This window comes from Neoarius graeffei, chromosome 26, assembly GCF_027579695.1.
Source record: "Neoarius graeffei isolate fNeoGra1 chromosome 26, fNeoGra1.pri, whole genome shotgun sequence".
Taxonomy (NCBI): domain Eukaryota; kingdom Metazoa; phylum Chordata; class Actinopteri; order Siluriformes; family Ariidae; genus Neoarius; species Neoarius graeffei.
In genome coordinates, this window is record NC_083594.1 from 24,966,699 (window position 1) to 24,983,053 (window position 16,355).

The following is a 16,355-nucleotide window of genomic DNA, read 5'->3' on the forward strand; positions in this document are numbered from 1 at the left end:
GCCACTCTCCCAGTTTGGGGGTTACTGCCCCAAGTGCCCCCACTACCACGGGGACCACGCAACCCTTGACCTTCCACATCCGTTCCAGCTGCTCTTTCAACCCTTGATACTTCTCAAGTTTCTCATGTTCCTTCTTCTTGATGTTGGCGTCAGCTGGGATCGCCACATCTATCACCACCACCCTCTTCTGCTCTTTGTCCACCACCACTATGTCCGGTTGGTTAGCCAGGATCTGTTTGTCAGTCTGGAAGCTGAAGTCCCACAGAACCTTGGCCCTGTTGTTCTCAGCCACCTTCTGTGGTATGGCCCATTGGGACTTGGGTACTTCTATTCCATACTGGTTGCAGATGTTCCTGTATACTATCCCAGCCACTTGGTTGTGCCTCTCCATGTACGCTGATCCAGCTAGCATCTTACACCCTGCTACTATGTGCTGGACTGTTTCAGGGGCTTCTTTGCACAGTCTGCATCTTGGGTCTGATCTACTCTGGTAGATCCTGGCCTCTATGGCTCTTGTGCTTATGGCCTGTTCTTGTGCTGCCATGATTAGTGCCTCTGTGCTGTCTGTCAGTCCTGCATTATCCAGCCACTGGTAGGATTTCTTGATATCAGCCACTTCCTCTATCTGACGGTGGTACATGCCATGTAGGGGTTTGTCTCTCCAGGTTGTCTGTTCCTCCTCCTCCTCTGCACTCTCATCAGGGTTCTGCTGCCTGAGACATTCACTTAGCAGTTCATCCTTTGGGGCCATCTTTCTGATGTATTCTCGGATTTTCGATGTTTCATCCTGGACCGTGGTCTTGACGCTCACTAGCCCTCGGCCTCCCTCTTTCCGCTTAGTGTATAGTCTCAGGGTGCTGGACTTGGGGTGGAACCCTCCATGCATGGTGAGAAGCTTTCTAGTCTTGATATCTGTGGCTTCCATCTCCTCCTTTGGCCAGTTTATGATATCAGCGGGGTATCTAATGACTGGTAGTGCGTACATGTTGATGGCTCGGACCTTGTTCTTACCATTCAGCTGACTTTTCAGGACCTGCCTTACTCTCTGGAGGTATTTGGCTGTGGTTGACTTCCTTGTGGCCTCTTCATGGTTTCCATTAGCCTGTGGAATGCCAAGGTACTTGTAGCTGTCTTGGATATCACCTATGTTGCCCTCTGGTAGGTCAATCCCCTCAGTCCGGATGATCTTGCCTCTCTTTGAGACCATCCAGCCACACTTGTCCAATCCGAATGACATCCCTATGTCATCGCTGTAGATCCGGGTGGTGTGGATCAGCGAGTCTATTTCTCGCTCGTTCCTGGCATACAGCTTGATGTCATCCATGTAGAGCAGGTGGCTGATTGTTGCCCCACTACGGAATCGGTACCCGTAGCCGCTCTTCGTGATGATCTGACTGAGGGGGTTCAGGCCTATGCAGAACAGCAGTGGTGATAGCGCATCTCCTTGGTATATGCCGCACTTGATGTTGACTTGGGCAATGGGTTTTGAGTTGGCCTCTAGGGTTGTCTTCCACATTTCCATTGAGTTCTGGATGAAGGTCCTTAGGTTCCTGTTGATCTTATACAGTTCCAGACATTCCAGTATCCATGTGTGTGGCATTGAGTCGTAGGCTTTCTTGTAGTCAATCCAGGCAGTGCACAGGTTGGTCTGTCTCTTCTTACAGTCTCGGGCGACTGTTCTATCGACCAGTAGCTGGTGCTTGGCTCCTCTGGTATTACTGCCAATTCCTTTCTGTACCTCGCTCATGTATTGAGCCACATGCTTACTCATTTTTGCCGCAATGATGCCTGACAGGGCCTTCCATGTTGTGCAGAGACAGGTAATTGGGGGGGTAGTTGGATGGGATGGGTCCCTTCTGGGGGTCCTTCATGATTAGGACTGTCCTGCCTTGGGTTAGACATTCTGGGTGGGTTCCATCCCTCAGCAGCTGGTTCATCTGTGCTGCTAGGCGTTCATGGAGTGCAGTTAGCTTCTTCAGCCAGTACGTATGGATCATATCGGGGCCTGGTGCTGTCCAGCTCTTCATCTTTGACACTCTTTCTTGGACGTCTGCCATTGAGATGGTTACTGGTTCTTGTTCTGGGAGGTTGCTGTGGTCAGCTCTTAGGTCCACTAACCATTGGGCATCGGTGTTGTGTGATGCCTTTCTTTCCCATATGTCTTTCCAGTATTTTTCCACCTCAGCTCTTGGTGGGTCTGACCGGTTGTTGTTCCCCTGCCACTGAGAGTACACCTTGGCTGGTTCAGTGGAGAACAGCTTGTTTATTCTCCTGGCCTCTCCCTCCTTGGTGTATCTCTTCAACCGGGTGGCCAGAGCTGTTAGTCGCTGTTTGGCAGTTTCGAGTGCCTCTGGTATGGAGAGTGAGTTGTACTTCCTGGGTGCCCCTTTATTCACCATGTTCCCTTTCTGTAGTTCAGCTAGCTGGCTAACTTCTCTCCGTGCTGCCTTTATCTTGGCCTCTAATCGTCTCTTCCATGGTGGATACTGTTTGTTATGTCCCGAGCCCACCTTGTGTCCAAGCATCTCCATGATTACTGTTGCTGTACTGTGTATCAGCTTGTTGGTCTCAGTGATGGTTCTTGTGGAGATTGTCTTCAGAGCAGCATTCACATCTACTAGTAGATCTTCTGAAGGTACTTGGCAACTCAGCTTCGGTATTCGTCGGGGGCTCCAGGTTTCCAGTTGGGTCACGATCTTCCTTCTCAGGTCAGCAGCTCTTGTGTTGAGGCTGTTAGTTGTTGGGGCTTGGTACCCAATCTCTGGTTGTGGGGATGATGACATCTCCCCGCTGACCTGTCTTCCTGGCTCCCCCTTGCCGTAGCATCGTTGCTGTATTTCATTAATCTCTAGTTGTGATAGTAGATTTCGATTACGGATGTTGGAACACTGGGCTAATAGCTGTTTCTTTGTTAGCCTTGATTGTGGGTTTCGAAGTATCCAATGGTCCCACATTCGCTGCATGTATCCCCTCTCTCTGGAATTGCTTGTATAGTAGCATTCCAGCAAATCCGTATTTTCTGTCCTCGTCCATCGATGTCTTGTTCCAGTAGCCCATCAGTTGCTAGGGAACCAGGGCAAACTGATATCTATCTATCTATCTATCTATACACACACGACTTTACTTTACGTCTGGCTATGACTAGCAAGTGTTTCCCAGCTGAGCGTACGACAGTTTCCGCCCCAGCTCCCGGCAGCGCCTCTCACCGCGTACAACAGTTTCCGCCCCAGCTCATGCGCAGTCTCTCTCGCACTCCCTCACGCACTCCGTCATACAGTTTCCGCCCCAGCTCTTGGTTTATGAAACAAGCAAATGCTTCCGCCAGCCCGAGCGCTGCAACAGCTGATGACGTAGACGACCCACAGCCAAGCACCAGTGATGCCAGCGGTCACTATGTTTTGTATTTTGCTATGTTTTACATTTGTATTTTGGTATGTTATAAACTAAAATGTTTTCTATTTTTCACACCTGTATTTCGTATTTTTTGTTTTGCACATATTAAACAAATTGTACTGTATGCAGTGTAGTATGCACTGTTTGACTTAAACCAAATAATGAGCCAAGGTAATGAAATAAGAGTGTTGATAAAATAAGACTAAGATGATTACAATATCATTACACATCACAATATACTTACGTTCATTTAACATAGGCCGACTTGCGACCAGATCGGTTTACGACCGGTCAGTCGTAACCAAACGCAGTCGTAAGTCGACGACTACACACATACATACATACATACACACACACACACATATATATTAGGGCTGTAACAATATGCGTATCGAAATCGCGATACGCAAAGCCACGATCCGTGTCGCGATACAAGAAGGCAGAATCGCGGTACACCCTTTCAAACTTCTCCTCAGCCCAAAAACAGAGGCGCTTCCAAACTTCAATTTATGAATACTTTACTTTTTATTTAAATTACATTTTAAACTTACTTAAATTACTTTTATTTTTTTATATCTATTAGTAAGTCGTTTTTTCGCCGACCTGCGACAATCTTCTGCGAGTCACGCAATGTCCACACTCGCCACTGGCAGAGCATGCATTTCTTTTAAGCGGTCGCCATTCTGGTTGCGACGCGGGGAGCAAATCTGTAAACAAGCAGCTCATTGGCTGGCTAGGTGTGCCACAAGCCAATTACAATCACTTGACCGGAAAGGCATGCAGTGTTGCCAGATTGGGCGGGTTTAGGTGCTTTTTGGCTGGTTTTGAACATATTTTGGGGTGGAAAACATTAGCAATATCTGGCAACACTGAAGGCATGTCTGCTTGGGCGGAAGCCTTCTGCGGCAGTTACATTTTGACACGCGAGCAATGTTTCACCATAAAAATTCTGTAATTTCCATCTGTTTTCCACGATCACAGAAAATCATTGGTCCTATGAGAGTGAGACAGTGAGAGCGCCACCCCCCCAAAAAAAAAATCTTAACGGATTTACACGATTTGGAAAAATGACTTTCAGAACCGAAAAAAACAGAGCTTCCGGCTCAACAGTATTATTTTGAGAAATAAAACAAATCTTTGGACATACATTTGTTCATTTTTGCATACATATTACTCATTCTCTGCAGTGGTCTGAATTATTTGTTATTAAATAGTTAATGTAAGTAAGTAAATGTTAAGTCAAATTTACTACTTTAAAAAAACATTTTAAAAAAAATCGTGGGTGTATCGAATCGTGGGTCAAAAATCGCGATACGAATCGAATCATGAGTTGGGTGTATCGTTACAGCCCTTATAAATAAAGTTACACACGGTGCCTTGCAAAAGTATTCATACCCCTTGACCTTTTTCCACCTTACAACCACCAACTTAAAAGTTTTTCTTGAGATTTTATGTGATAGACCAACACAGAGTAGCACATAATTGTGAAGTGAAACGAAAATGATAAATGGTCTTCAAAATTTTAAACAAATAAAAATCTGAAAAATGTGGTGTGCATTAGTATTCAGCCCCCTGTCCTCTGATACCTCTAAATACAATCCAGTGCAATCAACTGCCTTCAGAAGTCACTTAATTAGTTAATACTAGAGTCCTACTGTGTGTAATTTACTCTCAGCATAAATACATTTGTTCTGTGAAGGCCTCAGTGGTTTGTTAGAGAACACTGAAGAACAAACAGCATCATGAAGACCAAAGAACTCACCAGACAGGTCAGGGATAAAGTTCTGGAGAAGTTTAAAGCAGGGTTAGGTCATTAAAAAAAAAAAAAAATATCCCAAGCAGCACTGTTCAATCAATCATTCAAAAATGGAAAAAGTATGGCACAACTGAAAACCTACCAAGACCTGGCCGTCCACCTAAACTGACAGAGCGAGCAAGGAGAGCAGTGGTCAGAGAAGCAGCCAAGAGGCCCATGATCACTCTGGAGGAGCTGCAGAAATCCACAGCTCAGGTGGGAGAATCTGTGCACAGGACAACTATAAGTCGTACACTCCACAAATCTGGCCTTTTTGGAAGAGTGGCAAGAAGAAAGCCATTGTTGAAAGACAGGCATAAGAAGTCCCATTTGCAGTTTGCCAGAAGCCATGTGGGGGACACAGCAAACATGTGGAAGAAGGTGCTTTGGTCAGATGAGACCAAGGTTGAACTTTTTGGCCTAAATGCAAAGCGCTGTGTGTGGAAGAAAACTAACACTGCTCATCACCCTGCACACACCATCCCCACTGTGAAACATGGTGGTGGCAGCATCATGCTATGGGGATGTTTTTCTTCAGCAGGGACAGGGAAGCTGGTCAGAGTTGATGGGAAGATGGATGGAGCTAAATACAGGGCAATCCTGGAAGAAAACCTGTTGGAGGCTGCAAAAGACTTGAGACCGGGAAGGGGAGTCACCTTCCAGCAAGACAATGACCCTAAACATACAGCCAGAGCTACAATGGAATGGTTTAGATCAAAGAATATTCATGTGTTAGAATGGCCCAGTCAAAGTCCAGACCTAAATCTCATTGAGCATCTGTGGCAAGACTTGAAAATTGCTGTTCACAGATGCTCTCCATCCAATCTGGCTGAGCTTCAGCTATTTTGCAAAGAAGAATGGGCAAAATTTTCAGTGTCTAGATGCACAAAGCTGGTAGAGACATACCACAAAAGACTTGCAGCTGTAATTGCAGCAAAAGGTGGCTCTACAAAGTATTGACGCAGGGGGGCTGAATACTAATGCACACCACATTTTTCAGATTTTTATTTGTTTAAAATTTTGAAGACCATTTATCATTTTCGTTTCACTTCACAATTGTGCGCTACTCTGTGTTGGTCTATCACATAAAATCTCAATTAAGTTCATGGTTGTAAGGTGGAAAAATGTGAAAAAGTTCAAGGGGTATGAATACATTTGCAAGGCACTTATATATATATATATATATATATATATATATATATATATATATATATATAAATAATTTTTTATATAACAGGACCATGTTCCTCTGAGAACAGAAACAAAGCTCCAGCTCTCTCTGTTCTTAAGCTGTTCTGTTCTTTCAGGACATATCGCACGTCACTCCTTGAGTTTTTTGAAACCAATCTGGGTTTTCTGTGTCGAATAAGGAAGCTGCTTCACCTTTAAGAAAATCAAACGTTTTAATGAAGCTAACTCAAATGCAAGCAGAAAAAAATAAAACGAGATTTTTAAACTCTTCCATACCAACTTCTGACTTTGTTTTTGTAAAATGCATTTTAAAATACCCCCTCCTTGAATCACCACCTTAACATAGTGGAGGGGTTTGAGTGCCTCAGGGATTCTGGAGCCAGGCCTGGGGGAGGGGCTCATCGGTGCACGCCTGGTGGCTGGGCCTATGTCCATGGGGCCTGGCCCGAAAGAGCAACACAGAACCACTCTCCTGTGGACCCACCACCTGCAGGAGGTGCCGTAAGGGTCCAGTGCACTGTGGATCGGGTGGCAGCCAAAACTGGAGGCCCTGTCGTACTGATCCCTGGCTGATAAAACTGGCTTTTGGGACATGGAATGTCACCTCTCTGGTGGGAAAGGAACCGGAGCTTGAGCAGTACTGACTAGATAGTTGGGCTCACCTCAAAGCATAGCTTGGATTCTGGAACCAATTTTCTGGAGAGGGGTTGGACTCCCTTCTATGCTGGAGTTGCCAAGGGTGAGCGGCATCAGGCAGGGGTGGGGCTATTGGTAGCCCCCCAGGTCGACGCACCAACATCGCAGTTCTCCCCAGTGAATGAGAGGGTCATTTCTCTGTGCCTTCGGGTCAGGGAATGGTCTCTGTCATTTGCGCTTATGCGCCAAATGGCAGTTCAGAGTACCCGGCCTTCTTGGAGTCCTTGAGTGGGATGCTAGACAGTGCATCATGAGCGGAATCCATTGTTTACTGGGGGACTTCAATGCTCATGTGGGCAATGACGGTGAGACCTGGAAGGATGTGACCTGGAGGGGTGTGACTGGGAGGAACGGCCTGCCTGATCTGAACCCGAGTGGTGCTCTTTTGTTGGACTTCTGTGCCATGCACAGTTTGGTCATAACGAACACCATGTTCAAGCATAAGGGTGTCCCACAAGTGCACGTGGCACAAAGACACCCTAGGCCGTAGATCGATGATTGACTTTGTAGTCGTTTCATCTGATCTACGACCATATGTCTTGGACACTCGGGTGAAGAGAAGAGCAGAGCTGTCAACTGATTACTATCTAGTGGCGAGCTGGATCAGATGGCAGGGGAGGAGGCCGGACAGACCTAGCAGGCCCAAACGTGTTGTGAGGGTATGCTGGAAACGTCTGGCGGAGGCTCCCGTCCATCGGCTCTTCGACTGCATATCAGGGGAGGATGGGGACACTGAGTCCGAGTGGACCATGTTCCGCACCTCCATTGCTGAGGCAGCCATGCAGAGCTGCAAGGTTGTTGGTGCCTGTCGTGACGGTAATCCCCGAACCCGGTGGTGGACACTTGTGGTGAGGGGAGCCGTCAAGCTGAAGGAGGAGTCCTATTGGGCTTGGTTAGTCTGTGGGTCTCCAGAGACAGCTGACACATACCAACAGGCCAAGCGGAATGCGGCTCTGGCAGCCACTGAAGCAAAAACTCAGGTGTGGGAGAAGTTCAGTGAGGCCATGGAAAGTGACTTTCAGTTGGCCTCAAAGAGATTCTGGTAAACCGTCCGGCGGCTCAGGAAGGGCAAGCAGTGCTCTTGACCTCAACGGGGGGGGGGGGGGGGGGGGGGGGGGCATCGTCCGACAGTGGAAAGAATACTGTGAGGATCTTCTCAATCCCACTTTCATGTTGTCCAAGGAGGATGCAGAGTCTGATGGTGCTTGGGAGGACTAGCCCATTACATACATGTCAACCTATACGGGATGTCCGTATTTTATACGGATTTGATTCAATAAACGTAGTATACGGGCGTATAAATAAAGTAATACAGATTCTTTTTTAAAAAAGACTTCAATATTTAGAGCTATAATCAATTCCCACGATGATAAACGTACTGTACACCACAGACAGCCAGTGAAGAGTCTTATGAAATCGCACGCTATCTTGTGGTAGCGAGACTTCGTTCCACTTTTGATCATGCGCACACCGCATTGCGAGAATCCCGCCAACCGTGAAGTCATAGACATATAAACATAGACGCCGCCTTCTGCGTAGAATCATACGTCATCCTCGCCGCCATATTGGATGGGGCAAAGGGGAGATTCTTCAACCATCTCTGGTATAGCGTCTAGACAGTAGCCGAGAATAAAGATGCCTCATTCATGTGCTGTGTTTAACTGTACCAACAGGTTTACCGTCCAAACGAGATCACATGGGATTACCTTTCACAGGTGAGACTGGAAAAATACTTTGTATTCATTCTGAAGGTTTATTGTTATTAATACTGGATAAAAAGTAACTGGGATATATCATTGTTAATTATCATTCAAATTTTAGGTAAATTATTTTAATTTGCATCTTATACAGATTTTATAAGGGAAATACGGATTTTGGAGGTTGGTTATACAGGTTTGATTGACCAAAGGTTGACACATATGCCATTACAGAGGCTGAGGTTGCCGAGGTGGTTAAAAAGCTCCTCAGTGGCCAGACTCTGGGGGTGGATGAGATTCGTCCTGAGTTCCTGAAGGCATTGGCTGTTGTTGGGCTGTCTTGGCTGACACGCCTCTTCAACACTGTGTGGAGGTCAGGGACAATGCCACTGGATTGGCAGACTGGGGTGGTGGTCCCCCTTTTTAAAAAGGGGGACCAGAAAGTGTGTTCCAACTATAGGGGAATCACACGTCTCAGCCTCCCTGGGAAAGCCTATGCTGGGGTGCTGGAGAGGAGAGTCCGGTCGATAGTCAAACCTCAGATTCAGGAGGAACAATGCGGTTTTCATCCTGGTCATGGAACACTAGACCAGCTCTTTATCCTTGCAAGGGTACTGGAGGGTGCATGGGAGTTTGCCCAACTGGTCTACATGTGTTTTGTAGACCTGGAGAAGGCTTACAACCATGTCCCTTGTGGTGCCCTGTGTGTGTGTGTGTGGGGGGGGGGGGGGGGGTACTTTGGGCCATTTAGACCCTGTATGACCGGAGCAGGAGTTTGGTTCACATTGCCGGCAGTAAGTCAGACTCGTTCCTGGTGCATGTGGGACTCCGCCAGGGCTGCCCTTTGTCACTAGTTCTGTTCATAACTTTTATGGACAAAATTTCTAGGCACAGCCAAGGGGCGGAGGGTGTCCGATTTGGTGGCAGCAGGATCACATCTCTGCTTTTTGCGGATGATGTCCTGTTGGCTTCATCAATCTGTGACTTACAGCATGTGCTGGGATGGTTTGCAGCTGAGTGCGAAGCAGCTGGGATGAGGATCAGCACCTCCAAGTCCGTGGCCATGGCGCTCAGCTGGAAACAGGTGGAGTGCCTATTCCAGGTCAGGGGGAGTTGCTACCTAAAGTGGACTTAAGTATCTCGGGGTTTTGTTCACGAGTGAGGGTAAGGGGGAGCGGGAGTTGGACAGACGGATCGGGGCAGCGTTAGCAGCGATGCGGACGCTAAACTGGTCTGTTGTGGTAGAGAGAGCATGGAGTCAAAAGGCAAAGCTCTCAATTTACTGGTCCATCTACATTCCCATTCTCACCTATAGTCACAAGCTATGGGTAGTGACCGAAAGAATGAATCATGGATACAAGCGGTAGAAAAGAGTTTTCTCCACAGGGTGGCTGGGCTCTTCCTGAGAGACAGGGTGAGAAGCTTGGTCATTCGGGAGAGACTGAGTAGAACCACTGCTCCTCCTTTCGATGTGGAATCCGTTGAGGTGGTTCGGGCAACTTGTTAGGATGCCCCCTGGACGCCTCCCAAGGGAGGTTTTCTGGACATGCCCCACTGGGAGGAGACCCCAAGGCAGTCCCAGAACACGCTGGAGAGATTACATCTCTCAGCTGGCCTGGGAATGCCTCGGTATTCCCCCGGAAGAGCTGGTGGAGGTGGCCGGGGAGAGGGAAGTCTGGGCTGCTCTGCTTAGGCTGCTACCCCCGCAACCCGGATAAGCAGCAGAAGATGGAAAGATGGCATTTTAAATACAATCGTGAATTTCTCTGGAGATTTCAGGCTTAGCTCCTCTCCTTGTATTCTTTAACCACTCATTTCCCCATTGTTCTTGAAGCATTTGCTTCTGTGTTAACATTTTTCTTGATAGCAGGGAGACAGTAATGCCTTTTATCCATTTCTCTATTTAAACAAGCAAAAACAGCACAAAAATTAACCATATTGAAGACAGATTAAAGGAAATACACAACCTTTATTTTTAAATACATTTCTGAGTGGGTAGTATCTCCATCCTTGACTCTTGTATGCTGCATAAATGGGAATTAAAAAAATATTTTTTGAGAGTGTTAAAATCAACCACAAAGTTGGCATTCGAGCTGCCCCACTGAGCCAGCCAGCCTTGAGTGCGTGACGTCACAGTAGAAACCAGTTTTAAGGCTGAGGCCTTTGACAGCTATAGACCAAAGCCAGACTCAGCAGGCGAGAGTGGTTGCAATGGCCTCTTCGTTCGGATTTACTGAAGATTCTTTGGATTCCTCAGAAAGTAATACATCTGACTGCAATAGTCCTGACATTGGAGTATGTGTACATGCTACTGCTATACACATAGAACCGTATCAGGTCAAACCATCGGAAAGTGAACCCGATAGTAACACATTGGCCACGGGGGCCCACACCTTACAAAATAAAGCCAGCGAACAAAGCCATCGAGAGAACTAGATGGAATTGAACGGACAGTCTCATGTGACTCTCATTAAAACAGGACAGGTGTTATAACTTGTGCAACATGTGTACATGCAGAGATGGGACCAAGTCACACATGTGCAAGTCTCAAGTAAGTCTCAAGTCTTAACCTTAAAGTCCCAAGTAAGTCCCAAGACTTTTCTGTCTTGGTCAAGTCAAGTCACAGGCTATGTCAAGTCAAGTCACCTTAGGCGTATTGGCATAATTTTAGCAGCAGAATATGAATTTAATACATTGAAAAGGCAATACATAAGTAAATGTCAGTAAACATCCCTGGTACATTCATTAATTTTTATATTTTATTTATTTCTGATCAGTGATGGGAATAACAGCAGCTGCTACTAACACCTTTACTTGATCCAGTAACAGGCCATCTAATTAATTATTAGGGATGCACCAAAATGAAATTTTGGGGCCGAAGTCGAACACCGTGTCTAATGCCGTACACACCATGTTTAATGCAATTGTACACCCTGAAGTTTAAGAACAGCAAAGGAAGATGAAAAATTCAGGGAGCTGTCTGTCTCATTTTTCACAATAAAATAAAACTAAACAATATATAAATAAATACATATAAATAGGGGGCGGCATGGTGGTGTAGTGGTTAGCGCTGTCGCCTCACAGCAAGAAGGTCCTGGGTTCGAGCCCCGGGGCCGGCGAGGGCCTTTCTGTGTGGAGTTTGCATGTTCTCCCCGTGTCCGCGTGGGTTTCCTCCGGGTGCTCCGGTTTCCCCCACAGTCCAAAGACATGCAGGTTAGGTTAACTGGTGACTCTAAATTGACCGTAGGTGTGAATGTGAGTGTGAATGGTTGTCTGTGTCTATGTGTCGGCCCTGTGATGACCTGGCGACTTGTCCAGGGTGTACCCCGCCTTTCGCCCGTAGTCAGCTGGGATAGGCTCCAGCTTGCCTGCGACCCTGTAGAAGGATAAAGCGGCTAGAGATAATGAGATGAGAATGACATAAATAGTAAATGCAAAAATTAATGAAAAAAAAAACACCCCATTATGGTAGCCTACTCATGCAGAGAATTGGCATTCTGTTATGTGCATAGTTAAAAGAGGGTAGGACGACACCTTGGGTTAACAGGGGCATGAGCTCCTCCAATCTCTAATCACGTCAGATGAGATGATTATTATTAACCCATTGACGCCTGAAACGCCTGCAAAAAAACGTCTGCAAATGCCTAAGCCAGTTTTTAGAAAAGGTCCCCATCTACCTGAGGGTTTTCTGAAATAAAAATAATTAATTGAAAACGCCTATGAAAAATTTAATATCTCAGCCTCTGAAGCACATAGAGACATGAAATAAGTTGCATTTAAAAGATAAAATTCTCTGCTTTTATTGGATCATGCTCATTCAGCATTAACACTAACACATTTTTATTAAAAAAAAATCTGGCATGCGTCTTGAAAATAATGACAAATCAACAATGTTGCGTTATGCAACAACCGGCGCTAGGGGCAATGTTGCGCGACGCAGCATCCGGCATCAATGGGTTAATAAGATACACGTGGAGAAACCTGAAGTGACTTCAATGTATGTTTGCGCCAGTAAAAAAAAAAAAAAAACCCAAAGGATAGAGAAATGTGTCAGACATAATTTAGGTCTCAAAAAGAAGACCTGTTTGCCCGTGCAAAAATGACATCATCTTACCCCATATGACAAGCTACAGAGGTGTGTGCAAAAGCGCTCTCTCTCCCTCTCCGAGGCTGCCTCAGCCTGTGCGGAGCGTGGACATGCGACTTTGGCGCGGGAGTCTTGGTTCCCGCTATAATAGATTGTTACGAAAATAAATGTTACATGAAATATGCATCCCGCACATTCCTTTCCGCAGGAACTTTGCTCACAACGTTTCGGTCGTGGCTAACGCACTGTCCTCCTTACCACAAGTGCAACGTTTCGGGAACAATACGGAAAGGACAGTGCGCGGGATTCATCTTTCCTTGAACAATTACCCAGGGACTTTTTAAATTACCTCACTGGGAAATATCCAATGCACCTGTTCAGTTACAGAGTTGTGCTCTCTAAATTGTAGTAATTCAAACCATTGTTTTGGCAGCCTGGTAGCCTGATATACTAAATGTAAATTAATGGTTTGGATGACTGCACAATTTATTTTCGTAACACTGTGTTACAGCGGGAACCAAGACTCCCGCGCACAGTCAGCCCATTTTGCAAAGTTTAGTATTGCTGCTAGCCTGTATTCAAACAGCGAGTGGCATGCCGGTGAATCCAGATCATGGCGCTTTTTTCAATAGTGCATGATAGGCAGTGGGACGGAGTTTTCTTTTCTTTTTTGATTGGGTAGTGTGACAAAAAAAATGTTCAGGTTGCTGCACTGCTATTTCAAACGGCTATGATAAACTCCCCTGCCTCTATGCCCTATGGACAGTCTGGCTAATGTACACGAACACACTTGCACGAATTTGTACATGTTCACAAGCTGACCATTAGCTTAACCCTGAAACAGAACAACAGGGTAGGAAGCTGCTTATGTTATTCAGCATCACGACTGCAAAGTGCACAATCAACTTACTACTACTGATATACAAGATCATTAAACTTGACGTAACTACATTGCTTACCAGCATTCACATAAGAATTTCACAATAATAAACTGAATCCCTAGCTACATCTGCAACGGCTAAAATCCTCCTACCGCTCACTCTCGTGGCTAACATTGGCTAACGAGGAGTTTAGCTGCTATCACCAAATAACACATTAATAAACTTACTGGGCAGAATGGATCTTCAAATGCCGAACGAAATTGGAGGTCGTGGTCTGGCTGTCAGAAATCGTCACGTTGCAAATCTTGCACTGCGCCGTTCGTCGTTTACCTTCTAGGCAGTAGCCCTTGAAGCCAAAAGTGATTACTCTTGGGATGGCTGACATGATGATATGATGTGAAATCTGTGAACACATCGTGGCATGGGGCATGGTATATAGCCCACTGTAACGGTTCGAACATGTGGGTGGAGCGCAGAGGACGGCAGGACAGAGATCAGGTGTAACCAAAGGCTTTATTGCCACACTTTTCAGTCTAACAATATATTTTCGGGCCATACAGAGACACACACTAACGTCTCGTCCAGGGCTGAAAATATATTGTTAGACTGAAAAGTGTGGCAATAAAGCCTTTGGTTACACCTGATCTCTGTCCTGCCGTCCTCTGTGCTCCACCCACACGTTCGAACCGTTACAGTGGTGCCGAAACCCGGGATCCAGAGTGGAGCACCAACCAATCAGCCCCATGGAGTCCTCCCCGTTCGCAGACCTGGTCCACGCCCTCGCCACGGCCCAGCGAAGCCAGCACCTGGCGCTCGTCACCCTCCGGAAGGAACAAGAGCGGCACTTCGAAGCCCTGGTGCTGGCCCAGCAGGAAGACCGCGAGGCGTTCCGGCACCTCCTCGCGTCGGCGGGGTCCGCCAGCGCTCCGGCCGCCTGCCCGTCTCCCCTCACCGTCACCAAGATGGGCCCGCAGGACGACCCTGAGGCGTTCATCACACTATTCGAACAGGTCGCAGAAGCCTCGGGGTGGCCGATGGAGCAGCGCGCCTCCTCCCCCTCCTAACGGGAGAGGCACAGCTGGCCACGCTACAGCTCCCCGCCGACCGCCGGCTGGCCTACGCGGACCTCCACCGGGCCGTCCTCCAGCGCGTGGGGCGCACGCCAGAGCAGCAGCGCCAGCGCTTCCGCGCTCGGAGGGAGTCGGCCGGCCGTTCGCGTTCGGCCAGCAGCTCCGGGACGCCTGCTGGCGGTGGCTGAGGGCCAACAATCGCGACGCCGAGGGAATCAATCATCGACCAGGTGGTGCTGGAACAGTTCATCGCTCTCCCTCCTTAAATAGGGCGCGGTCACTGGGAAGACACATACAAACAGGTTAATTGCCCTCAGGTGTAGTGATTCTGCCACTTACCTTCCCTGACTCTGCCCTCCTGTCACAGACCGGCACTTGACCACACCCCCGCTGCCACACCCACGCAGAGAGCGTGCCTGATGGACAGGGCGGTGACAACGCAACGGCAGTGCAATCAAAATTACTGAAGTATGTGCATATTACATTTTATTTTCAGAATAAAAACACGATGGAAATAACACTCAAGTCACTCAAGTCATCGTGTGTCAAGTCAAGTCCCGAGTCTTAAACTTCCAAGTCCGAGTCAAGTCTCAAGTATTTTCATGTTTTGTCAAGTCAAGTCACAAGTCATGAAAACAGTGACTCGAGTCGACTCGAGTCCAAGTCCCCAAGTCTCAAGTCCCCACCTCTGGTACATAGGGGTGGGTATTGCCAACAACCTCGCGATACGATACACATCACGATACGATACGCATTGCAATACATGTGCATCCCGATACATGGTCTTCAAGGCGATACATATCCCGATATTCCACATTATTTAACATACATTAAGAAAACAGACATATGTATACCCAAATGTTATTTTTTATTTTGCTGTAGAGCTACAGTTACACTGTAGTGCATGTAAAACATGACCTTAACAAGGCTGTAGTGCAGAAATAAAGCTGCCTTCGTTTTCAACTGAGCTGTACGGACGCAAATCTTTGCACATGTAGGATAATAGTGCTGCAGTGATTTTTTGAGCCTTTGGTGATGTTGGGGGAAATTTTGTCTGAAACCCCGCCATCAGATTTGCTTGCGTCATTGTGCTACCACTAGCATTCTTTACTTGCGAAATGCTAGCGTGATGTCGGGTCATGTGGAGGTGCAGATCTGTAGTATTGCCACAGTACTTAACTTTCATTCGGCAGTGTTTGCATACTGCGCGTGTCATGTCCAGGTCCGCCTTTACCTGTTGTTTGGTAAATCCAAAATGCTCCCAAATCCGTGCCTTGAATTTGGCTGGGGGCGAAAATATTTTCTCTTCACCGCCTTCGTCCATGTTGTGCGCGTGTGTGTTCACTACTTCTACTGTTAGCAGCACTGCCGCTTACGGCGCTACCGCCTTGTGGTCGAAATGCGCATTGCATAACAAGGAGCAGTTGTCAGATGCAGTTTTCAGAAACTTGATAAACTAAGTGTTTGTTGCACGTGAAATATCGATACTGACACCTCTGTATCGATGCGTGTATCGTGAAGAGGCCCGCGACGATGTATCCCCGT

The 16,355-nt window shown here is 47.0% G+C and overlaps 1 protein-coding gene across 2 annotated transcripts in view; it reads right to left on the reverse strand.

Annotated features, from left to right (window-relative positions):
- The window catches only part of ccdc71 (coiled-coil domain containing 71), a 156,024-nt gene that overhangs the window by 126,771 nt on the left and 12,898 nt on the right, over positions 1 to 16,355 (reverse strand). The window contains exon 1 of one of the 2 annotated variants that reach the window (XM_060909957.1): positions 13,968 to 14,214. The exons of the other annotated variant lie outside the window; for it this stretch is intronic. The gene's annotated coding sequence lies outside the window, so the exon portion shown is untranslated. Of the gene's footprint in view, positions 1 to 13,967; positions 14,215 to 16,355 lie in introns of those variants that run through there. 2 annotated transcript variants of the gene reach the window in all.